The 12,237-nt window shown below is 47.1% G+C and overlaps 1 protein-coding gene across 5 annotated transcripts in view; it reads right to left on the bottom strand.

The window, feature by feature from the left end:
* Window positions 1–12,237, bottom strand: part of ppfibp2 (PPFIA binding protein 2) — a 105,664-nt gene that overhangs the window by 82,627 nt on the left and 10,800 nt on the right. The gene's annotated exons all lie outside the window — the stretch shown is intronic.

Here is a 12,237-nt window from a genome sequence, read left to right as displayed (position 1 = left end):
CGAACCCGGGTCGCCACCGTGCAGCCCACAGCCAAGGCTGGGCTACAAGGAACAACAACAAAGGCCCCTTCCGCACAGCTGGACGTTCTGATGCTCTTCACGAAAGGTTTACACGATCAAAAATGGAAACTTGAGAGACACGTGGAATAAATGACCGACAGCATGGTCAAAGAGGAGGCACTTCGGAATAAATGAGGAGAGGAGGATCTTATGGCTGAGCATCACCATAGTCACCATCAGAAGTCGTCAGAAGGTCAGAAATGCTGGAACCCAAGTGATTCCAAAACCCAAGAGATTTGGTAAATACAAGCATTTAAGAAGGAACTGCAGATGCTGGAAAAATCGAGGGTAGATAAAAATGCTGGAGAAACTCAGCGGGTGAGGCAGCATCTATTAGCGAAGGAATAGGTGACGTTTCGGGGCGAGACCCTTCTTCAGATACAACCAGTGGGTTCTACCGTTGCCAAAGCTTGATCGCATTCAATGTTTGTGGCTTCTTTGATCATTGACTTAAAGTCATCATTTCATGCCTGTTCTTCAATTTCCCCATACCTTCAATTTCTCCCTCCTTCCCTCCCTTCCTCCCTCCCTTCCTCCCATTGAAAAAAAATCCAACCCAGCCGAGAATTTGAACGCAAATAAAAAAAACTGCAGAAATGTTGGAAGTTTGAACTAAAACATTAAATGCTGGAAACACTCGGCAGGTCAGGCCGCATCTGCGCAGGAATAAATAGCTAACATTTCAGACCCTTCGGAAGTTCTGATCTGGGATCCCGGAAATATTAACTCTACTTCTCCTTCCGCAGATGCTGCCTGACCTGCTGAGTGTTTCTGTTTCTATTTCAGCCTTCGGAGTCGAGATGCAGGGAGAACAACCCTCCTCACCGTGACCTCAGCCTGCAACATAGGGCTGAGATCGCAAACACCCATGAAGGGGGAATATTCCCACACCTTGGTCCCTTCTACACTGCCCGATGTTCAGTTCAGTGATACGGCATGGAAACAGGCCCTTCGGCCCACCGAGTCTGCGCTGACCAACGATCACCCATACACTAGTTCTATCCTACACACTAGGGGCAATTTACAGATGCCAATTAACCTACAAACCTGTACATCTTTGGAGTGCGAGAGGTAACTGGAGCAGCCGGAGAAATCCCACGTGGTCACGGGGAGAACGTACAAACTCCATGCAGACAGCGCCCGGAGTGAGAATTGAACCCGGGTCTCTGGCGTTGCAAGCCAGCAACTCTACCGCCGCGCCACTGTGCTGCCCTAGTTCTGACCCACTTCGTGGGAGGGTTAATGAACAAAACTGGAATCTCGAGGAACGCCCCTTGGAATAAATAACTGACAGCAAGGTCAATGATGGTGGCCTGTTAAATGCCCTCAGAATCTCACAGGAGTGGAAATGTGAAAAAAGTGGGAAAAAACTGCAGATGGGAAGTGAGGAAATGGTGGGATTTAGGAATCTTCATCCCAGGTAACTGAGGGTATGGACGCTGAAGGCAGAACGACCAAAGCATGAGGCGATGAGATCAGTTTAGATCAGAGATCGCAGAGACCTCTAGAGGTGGTATCATTCTACCCTTTTAATGTCCCCCTCTCCTTCCCAAGCTGAGCCATACCTGAAACCATTTATGTAGGTCAATGCATGATTTCCAATGCTTTGGCTTCTAGCAATTGCAGGCAATTATTTAATACCATGTAGACTGTTGGCAGATGTAGGTATGGATGATAACAAATGTAACAAGGGCAGGGAAAGGGTGGCACAGTGGTAGAGTTGCTGCCTTACAGCGCCTGAGACCCAGGTTTGATCCTGACTACAGGTGCTGTCTGCATGGCGGAGTTTGTACGTTCTCCCTGTGACTGCATTGATTTTCGCCGGGTGCTCCGGTTTCTTCCTACACTCTAAAGGCCTGCAGGTTTGTCGTTAATTGGCTCCTGTAAATTGCAAATGGCCCCTAGTGTGTAAGATGGTGTTGGTGTACGGGGTGATCGCTGGTCAGCACGGACTCAATGGGCCGAAGGGCCTGTTCGTCCGCTGTATCTCCAAAAGTCTAAAAAGTCAATAATCTAAACGCAAGTATTATGGGATGTGGAGTGCCAGAGGGTCGGCATGTGGGAGAAGAGAAAATGCAAAGTACAATTTTTGGCATCGATGCGCGTTTATCTGAATCACAGGGCATCAAGCGACAAAGTTACTGCACAAGTAAATAACTCATTACCATGAGGTTTTCAGAAACCCATTTACTTGTTGATCTTTAAAGTGGGGTTAATTACTCAGCTCAAATGGAATTGAAATTTGTCCTTTTGTTTGCAACACCATCTCAATGAGTCAGGGCGTCCTGACCACATGCAAAGTCATCTTGTGGTTATGGTAACAGAAGAGACTGCAGATGCTGCAATCTTCTACAAGAAATACAAATTACTGGAGGTGCTCAACAGGTCAGGCGGCATCTGTGGTGGGATGGGACAGACAGTTTCCCTTTCCCCTGACTCAGTCTGAAGAAGGGTCTCGAGCCGAAATGTCACCTATTCCTTTTCTCCAGAGATGCTGTCTGACCCGCTGAGTTCCTCCAGCATTTTGTGTCCATCTTCAGTTTAAACCCCCCCACACACATTTTGACTACGATGGATTTCCAACACCACTCCCTGTCATCTTAACACCTTTCACTCAGAGGGTAGTGGATAAATGGTTCACTCGGAGGATGGTCTTCTTCTTGCGGATGGCGTGCACAGCCTAAAGTTGTAGGACAACTTGTTCTATTTGATCTCATGTGATTGTGCACGCCGGGTTGATTGCATTTATCGAAACAGGGCGGACCGCGTGAAGGTTGCAATCCCCCCACCCCACTCGGAGGATGTTGAGTTTTTGGAACAAGTTGCCAGACGAGGTCGGGGTACGAGAACAGCATTTAAAAGACACCTAGACAGGGGCATGGATAGAAAAGGTTTAGAGGGAAATGGGTCAAACACAGGCAAAGAGGACATCTTGGTCAGCATGGACATGTTGGACCGAAGGGCCTATTTCTTTGTTGTCTGGTTCGGATTCTATGAATCACTGGAGACCCTGCATAGAGGCTCTGTTCTAGAGCAAAGCCTCGCACTTACGGATGGGAAGGAGGTTGTCGTAACCTTTCTGATTTACAGCTGTCCTCAAACTGAACACCATTGAAATATAATGTCCATCCTTTACTTAATTTTGCATTAACTGCTAGCGGCTGGGTCTTATTAAAATGGCCACGGTGGTGCGGCAGGTAGTGCTGCTGGCTCTGCTCCAGCGACCCAGAATCGATCCTGACTCCAGGTGCTATCACAAGGTCATGTGATAAGTGAATTAGGCCATTCGTCCCATCTACGCCATTCAATCATGGTTGATGTATCTTCCCCTCTTAACCCTATTCTCCTCTCTTCTCCCCATAACCACTGACACCTGTGCTAATCAAGAATGTATCCATCGCTGCCTTAAAATTCTTGAGCGTCAGAGGCCGAGGGGAGACCTGATAGAAGTATCTAAAACGATAAATGGCAAATAGATAGGCCAGTCTTTCTTCCCCCGGGTGAAAATTAGAGGGAAAAGGTTTAAGGTAAGAGTATAAAGGTTTAACACAGAGAGTTCTGAGTCTGTGGAATTCTCTGCATCAGAGGGCAGTGGAGGCCAGTTCTTTGGATACTTTCAAAAGAGAGCTAGATAGGGCTCTTAAAGATAGCGGAGTCAGGGGATATGGGGAGAAGGCAGGAACGGGGTACTGATTGAGGATGATCAGCAATGGTCACATTGAATGGCGGTGCTGGCTCGAAGGGCCGAATGGCCTACTCCTGCACCTATTGTCTGTTAAAGATGTTGAGGGCAAGTTCTCGTACACAGGGTGTGGGGGGGGATGCCTGCAACACACTGCTTCTGGAGGTTGTACACTGCAAACAGACAAGACAGCAACGCACAAGGGGCATTTAGACAAGCACATGCACAGGAATGAGATGGTGAAGTCTGAAGGGTCTCGATCCGAAACATCACCCATTCCTTCTCTCCAGAGATGCTGCCTATCCCGCTGAGTTACTCCAGCATGCTGTGTCTATCTTCAATTTAAATCAGCATCTGTAGTTCCTTCCACACAGGACTGGGATGCTGGGCAATGGGCAGGCACTTACGATTAGTTTAGTTTGAGTTGAGTTGAGTGGAATATCACGTGGACCGACGGACGGTGAAAAGCTTTAGTTGCAGATACACGATCAAGGGAATAACGTGAATGTTTAGTGCAAGATAAAGTCCGATTAAAGATATTCCAAGGGTCGCCAATGAGGTAGATAGTAGTTCAGGACTGCTGTCTAGTTGTGGCTGGATAGTTCAATCGCCTGACAACAGCTGGGAAGAAACTGTCCCTGAATCTGGAGGTGTGCATTTTCACACTTCTATACCTATTGCTCGATGGGAGAGGGGAGAAGAGGGAGTGGCCAGGGTCCTTGATTATGCTGGTGGCATTGCCGAGGTTGGCATCATGGTCAGCTCAGATATGATGGGCTGAATGGCCTCTTCCTGTGTTGTACTGTTCTTTGCTCTGCTGTAAATTGCCCCTCAGTTATAGAAGTGGCAAACGGATCGAATGGAAATTGATGGGGCATGCATAGGAGGGAGAATGTCTGAAGCCTAAATAGAAATCAGGGATGGATAATGGAATTGCAAGGATTGTTCAACTAGAAGCTAGCCAGGACATGATGGGCCAAATGTCCTCCTGTGCATTACATACACAAAGGCATTTCTACAATACCTTTTCATATTCCTCGCAGAATCGTATTACAAACACTGCATGGAGTTTGGCCATTGCTGTATAATGTTTAAAGTCTACTGGATGTGGTTTAGTTTAGAGATACAGCGTGGAAACAGGTCCTTCGGCCTACCGAGACTGTGCCGACCAGTGATCCCCGCACACTAACACCATCCTATACACATAGGTATAATTTTACCGAGCCAATTAGCCTACAGTCTTTGGAGTGTGGGAGGAAACCGAAGCGCCCGGAGAAAACCCACGCAGGTCACGGGGAGAACGTGCAAACAAGGCCCGTTTCCATGCTGCATCTCTAAAGTCTAAAATTATGAGGGGCATAGATAGGGTAGATAGTCATAGTAACAGTCCCAGTTCCCCCCCACCCACACGCAAGCGAGTTTAAAACTAGAGGGCATTGGTTTAAAGTGACAGGGGAAGTTTTAAAGGGAACTCGAGGGCAAATTTTTCATACAGAAGATGGAGGGTAAATGGAACGAGCTGACAGAGGAAGATGTAGAAACGGGTACAAGAACTACCTTTAAAAGACAGGTACGTTGATAGGAAAGTAAAGAGAGAGATATGGGCCTAACATAGGCAAATTAGTGCAGCTAGGCGTCTCGGTTGGCATGGAGAAGGCAGGCCGAAGGGCCTGTTTCTATGACGATGATAACTTTGCTTTGTTTTTCCTGTCAAAATATTCAAATTAAAAGGCTGCTAGGTAAAAAGATTCATGGAGCACGAGAGATAAAAAAAGTGCCCGGCATTTAAATGGTTAAATGGCTGAAATTCCCGTTTCCACACAAACCAAAGAATGGAGCACAATGCACGCCCTTTCACCTCCAACTCTGTTCCTGTTAATCTTTGTATCCAGACATTCGAGGCCCAAACTAAGACGGAACTGTACACAAAGAATTTTAAGCTTGGGAGACTGTTCCACAGGGTACTTTCTTTGGCAGATAATGAGGTGCTGGCATACATATCAATTTTAAAAAAAAGCTACATTTATCAACAATTATTTTTCAATACACCCCTGTGTACAATTATTAATCAAAGCTATTAAAAGTTAAACAATCATCAGAATAATGTACACGAGATTTTCAAATGTTTTGAATTTTTTGTTTTTTACCTCTTTACTGTCTATAGAAAAGCACCGATTCCGTCCAACCTGACCATTGTTTCAAGCCCCATTACATTATCTTTGAACCCCGCTCGCAGCTCTGCTAGTTTCCTATTTTTTTCATTCATTTCCTCCCTCCATGTTTATTGTTAACTTAGTTCGACCACCCAGTCTCTCTGTTCATCTTTCACTCTCTGTAGACCAGAGAGGATACCAAACCCTGCCATCCGTTACTAAGTTCTAGCAGCAGAATTAGGCCGTTCGGCCCAAGTCTACTCCGCCGTTCAATCATGGCTGATCTATCTTTCCCTCTCAATCCCATTCTCCTGCCTTCTCCCCATAACCCCCGACACCCGTGCTGTCTGTACGGAGTTTGTACATTCTCCTGGTGAACGCGTGGGCTTCCTCCGGGTGCTCAGGTTTCTCCCCACACTCCAAAGACGTGCAGGTTTGTGAGTTAATTGACTTCTGTAAATTGTCCCTCGTGTGTAGGATGGAGCTTATGGGTAATCGCTCCTCTGTGCAGACCCGCGCGGGCCGAAGGGCAGGTTTCCAAACTAGTGCAAAACACAATTGGAAAACAAGTTCATGGCAATGCAAGAGGTGGTCGGTGGTGTTGTGTCACTGAGGTGGGATTAAGGTTACATGAATCAAGAATCTATCTATCTTGGCCTTAAAAATATCCATTGACTTGGCCTCCACCGCCTTCTGTGCAAAAGGATTTGAGTATAGGAGCATGGAGGTTCTACTGCAGTTGTACAGGGTCTTGGTGAGACCACGCTTGGAGTATTGTGTACAGTTTTGGTCTCCTAATCTGAGAAAAGACATTCTTGCCATAGAGGGAGTACAGAGAAGGTTCACCAGACTGATTCCTGGGATGTCAGTACTTTCATATGAAGAAAGACTGGATAGGCTCAGCTTGTACTCGCTAGAATTTAGAAGATTGAGGGGGGATCTTATAGAAACTTACAAAATTCTTAAGGGGTTGGACAGGCTAGATGCAGGAAGATTGTTTCCGATGTTGGGGAAGTCCAGAACAAGGGGTCACAGATTAAGGATAAGGGGGAAATCTTATAGGACCGAGATGAGAAAAACAATTTTCACACAGAGAGTGGTGAATCTCCGGAATTCTCTGCCACAGAAGGTAGTTGAGGCCAGTTCATTCGCTATATTTAAGAGGGAGTTAGATGTGGCCCTTGTGGCTAAAGTGATCGGGGGGTATGGAGAGAAGGCAGGTACAGGATACTGAGTTGGATGATCAGCCATGATCATATTTAATGGCGGTGCAGGCTCGAAGGGCCGAATGGCCTACTCCTGCAACTAATTTCTATGTTTCTATGGCAATGAATTCCAGATTCACCACTCTGACTAAAGAAATTCCTCCTCATCTCCTTTCTAAAAGTACGTCCTTTTATTCTGAGACTATGGCCTCTGGTCCTCGACTCTCCCACGATTGGATACATCCTCCCCACAACCTCACTATTCAGGCCTTTCACTATCCGGAAAGTTAAAATCAGCGTACCATGTTTCCCAAGTTCCCTTTAAACTTCCCTGCTTCAATAGGGGGATTTTTGTCTACCTGCTTCAATAGGGTAATTGTTTCTTACTTCACTTTTTTTATGTTACAGAGAATTGATTGTGTGTTGGTATATTAGCATGCAATAGACCGCACAGTCTGTATGTAGGTCCAGCACTACTGATAGGGTTGCCAACTGTCCCGTATTAGCCGGGACATCCTGTATATTGGGCTAAATTGATTTGTCCCATACAGGACCACCCTTGTCCCGTATTTGACTGCTACTACACGGGTCGAGGGGACTGTCGGGTCGGAGCGCCGCGTCCGGCCCCGCCTCACCCGTCCCGACGGTAGTGCAGCCCATGGAGTGCAGCAGCAGCTCCTCGCCCATGGCCCCGTCGGTCGGCAGCCCAGCCAGCTGTCCGACCTTCGAATCTTCGCTTACTGTCGACACCACCACCCCTTCTTCTCCTGGCCGATCATCGGTTCATGAGGTGAATGGGGTGCCGGGCATTGCGCGCAAAGTGTTACTGATGTCTTCTCTCTATCTTGGTGATGGCACATGCTGTGGGTCAGCTGTAGTGGGCAAAGAGGGGGCAACGATTCATTACCCCGATGGGCATCAGTCACGTTTGCTGCATGATTCTATCTGCCATGTTTCCATTTTGTTCTAGCCACAGAAAGAGACCATTTGGCCCATGAAATCCATACTGGCTGGCAGGGATTTCCCAATTCCCCGCCCCCACTAATTTCCCTGCTACTCTATTTTTTTTTGTTGCACAACTGACCACATTCGGATTGAAAGCCTCATGGGCCTGTCCCACTTACGCTACTTTTACGGCGACTGTCGGCACCCGTCATAGGTCATTGCCGGTTGCCGAAAATTTTCAACGTGTTGAAAATCCAGCGGTGACCAGAAAGATGCTACGACTCTTTGGGCGACTGAGGAGACTACTCACAATCATACAGGCGACACCCTGGAGACATTTCGCGAGGTGAAGCCTGTATGGTCGAGAGTAGTCGGCCAAAGAGTCGTACCTTGTTCTGGTCACCGCCGGATTTTTAACATGAAAATTCGAAAAAAATTGCGTGGGTGGGACAGGCCCATTAGTCACCAAGTTCCCAGTGCACCAGTGCCATATCCATTAGCAGAGAACATAGTGCTGGAGGAACTCAGCGGACCAGGCAGCAGCTGCGGAGGGAATGGACTGACGACTTTTCTGCTCGGCACCCATCTTCACTGATCAAGTGGGGAAGGGGGAGAAAGCTGGAAAAGAGAGGTGGGGCTGGAACAAAGCCTGCAAGTGATAGGCGGAGGAAGGAACTGCAGATGCCGGTTTAAACCGAAGATAGACATAAAATGCTGGAGTAACTCAGCGGGTCAGGCAGCTTCTCTGGAGAAAAATAGACGACATTTCGAATCGAGACCCTTCGTCAGACAAGTGATAGGTGGATAAATACAGGTGAGGTGAGGGGCGGGGGGTGAATGTTTTATGAGCAGCACCTCTTATTCCACTTGGCTATCTTACAACCCAACTCCAATTTGAAGTAAACTCCCCCATTCTCTTCCCTCCCACCTATCCGCACCTGATTCTCCCACTACCCGTCACCCTGTTCGTTTCCCCTCCACTTTATGCTCATCTCGCAACAATCCCTACTACAAGATCCCCGCTCCATCTACTACTTGCCAGGTTTTGCACCACTCCACCTGTTTCAAGGCAGAGATAGATAGATATTTGATTAGTACAGGTGTCAGTGGTCATGGGGAGAAGGCAGGAGAATGGGGTTAGAAGGGAGTAGACTTGATGGGCCAAATGGCCTAATTCTACTCCTATATCCCTTATGACCTGTTTCTTGGTTTCTTGGTCCTCCAAAATATTCCAAATGGAATTTAAACTGGAGGTGTTTCCAGTTTTATATCACCCCACCACTCATTCAGTCTGAAGAAGGGTCCCCAACGCAAAGCTTCTTATGTCATTTACTCTATATCTCTCTGTATCATCGTCTATATCTCTCGTTTTCCTTCCCCCTGAAACTCGATCTGAAGAAGTGTCTCGACCCGAGATGTCACCTATTCCTTTTCTCCAGGGATGCTGTCCAACCCACTGTTACTCCAGTATTTTGTGTGTATCTTTCATCCTATTCAAAGTAAGTTATCGTATAACACTACACAGAATAATGAGCAAACACACCCTTCAGTGCATATTGTATGAAGTTAATATTATATTACACTAAACACACACACACACACACATAAAGACAGTGACAGTCTGAAGAAGGGTCCCAACCAGGAACGTCACTCATCCGTTTTCTCCAGAGATATATTCGGGGTACGCAGCATCTGCAGTTCCTTTCCACACAGTGAAATTAAACCAAGCGTACCTCTTCCGAAGTCAGGAGGCTCGCCAGTAGTGTGGAGTGAGAGCCATGCCTTGTGTCCACTGTGGTTGCACAGACAGTGACTTGCTGTCACAGTGGGTCAGTAATTTACATGTGAACTCTGAAGAATGTGTCCTGCTCGTTCACTCTCCCAATGCTGGCTTCAGCCCAGCTTCCTGACAGCTGCCGTTAAACAACACAGCCCACAGAATGACTGAAGCATTCATAAACTGCGAGCGAGAGATCTGCGTCTTTGTTTCTGCAATGTCAGATTATTAGCTTCATTTGTTTCCCCAATAACACTCCTCCTCTTCTTTGGGGCTGTCCCTATATATTGATATGTTTCAGCAAGAGATGGGAATGACTAGGGTTTGTTCTTCACATTTAGACCCTCAAACCTTTGCTGGTTAACAGCTCCATGGCCTTAGACTTAGGAGATACAGCGCGGAAACATGCCCTTTGGCCCAGCGAGTCCGCGCCGACCAGCGATCACCCCGTACACTAGACTACCGCGCACACTAGGGACAACTTTACAATTTACCAAAGCCAATTAACCTACAAACCTGAAGGTACACAAAATTGCTGGAGAAACTCAGCGGGTGCAGCAGCATCTATGGAGCGAAGGAAATAGGCGACATTTCGGGCCGAAACCCTTCTTCAGACTGGGTACAAAAACCTGTATGTCTTTTGGGAGAGTGGGAGGAAACCGGAGCACCCGGAGAAAACCCACGAGGTCACAGGGAGAACGTACAAACTCCGTAGAGACAGCATCCGCAGGCAAGATCGAACCGGGTCACTGGTGCTGTAAGGCAGCAACTCTACTGCTGCGCCACCATGCTGCCCCTATGTGAAAGGGCTGTGTAAAAGGGGATACACTGTTTGTTTTGTTTTTTTAACCCATTCACTGCCTTAATCTGATCATGTTCATGGTAGAGGTGGGCCCAATTATAATGTTTAAAAGGCATTTGGACATGACCATGGATAGGACAAGTTGAGGGGGATATGGGCAAAATGCAGGCAAACAGGACGTTCTGGTTGCCAAGGATGGGTAGACTTCAAGGCTATTTTATTATTACGTGTACCAATTAAGGTACAGTGAAATTCGATTTACTATTGGATGGTAAGGGTGGGTTGGGGTGAAGAGCCTGTTGCTCTGCTGTGTAACTCTATAACTCAATCAAAGGTGAAACAAACAATTAGCTACCATCCTCTCTGCCAAGCAGCACATTTATTGGCCTATAACCTACATTCATTCCCAATCATAGAAACATAGAAAATAGGTGCAGGAGTAGGCCATTCGGCCCTTCGAGCCTGCACCTGCAATCGATATGAATGAATGAATACTTGTCACAAGTCACAGTGATATCCTTTGTTTAGCAAAGGGCGCCCTCAATGTTACAAAGTATCCCACGCCAGGTTCTCCTTAGTTGTTGCCTCCCTCCCCCCCCACAACACAGCGGGTATACAAGGACTTAATGCCACTGCCTCCCAGAGTCTGGGACCCAGGCTCAATCCCGACCTCTGTGTGGAGTGTGCACGATCTCCCAACGATAGTGTGGGTTACATCCGGGTTAGACAGTAGGTGCAGGAGTAGGCCATTGGCCCTTCGAGCCAGCACCGCCATTCATTGTGATCATGGCTGATCATCCACACTCAGTATCCCTTTCCTGCCTTTTCCCCCATATCCCCCGACTCCGCTATCTTTAAGTTCTCTATCCAACTCTCTCTTGAAAGCATCCAGAGAATTGGCCTCCACTTCCTTCGGAGGCAGAGAATTCCACAGATTCACAACCCTCTGTGTGAAAACGTTTTTCCTCATCTCTGTTCTAAATGGCCTACCCCTTATTCTTAAACTGTGGCCCTTGGCTCTGGACTCCCCCAACATCGGGAACATGTTTCCCGCGTCTAGCATGTCCAAACCCTTAATAATTTTATATGTTTCAATAAGATCCCCTCTCATTCTTCTAAATTCCTGAGTACACAAGCCCAGCCGCTCCATTCTATCAACATATAACAGTCCCGCCATCCCGGGAATTAACCTGGTGAACCTGTTGTCCCGTTCCCTCCCAGATCCCAAAGAACATGCGGATCAGAAGGTAAATTAACTGCTGTAAATTGTCCCCAAGTGAGTAAGTGAGGGGTAGAATCCAGGGGGAATTGTTGGGAATGCAGGGAGAATAAAAATGAGATCCACATTGGATTAGTATAAATGGGTGGTTGATAGTCAGTGCAGACTTGATGGGCTGAAGGGCCTGTTTACATGCTGTATCTTTCTCTGCGACTCTAAATCTGCATGTATAAAGCACCAACTCGCCTCAAAACATTTCACAAACATTTGGAACTCAATCCATGACGATGTGGGCAGGTTTATAATAAATGTGAATGCAGACTCCCGACACAAGAAACTGCAGATGCTGGGATCCTGAGCAAAAGATAAACTGCTGGAGGAACTCAGCAGGTCA

Source organism: Amblyraja radiata, chromosome 20 (assembly GCF_010909765.2).
Source record: "Amblyraja radiata isolate CabotCenter1 chromosome 20, sAmbRad1.1.pri, whole genome shotgun sequence".
NCBI lineage: Eukaryota > Metazoa > Chordata > Chondrichthyes > Rajiformes > Rajidae > Amblyraja > Amblyraja radiata.
This window is presented reverse-complemented; position numbering and strand designations above follow the sequence as displayed.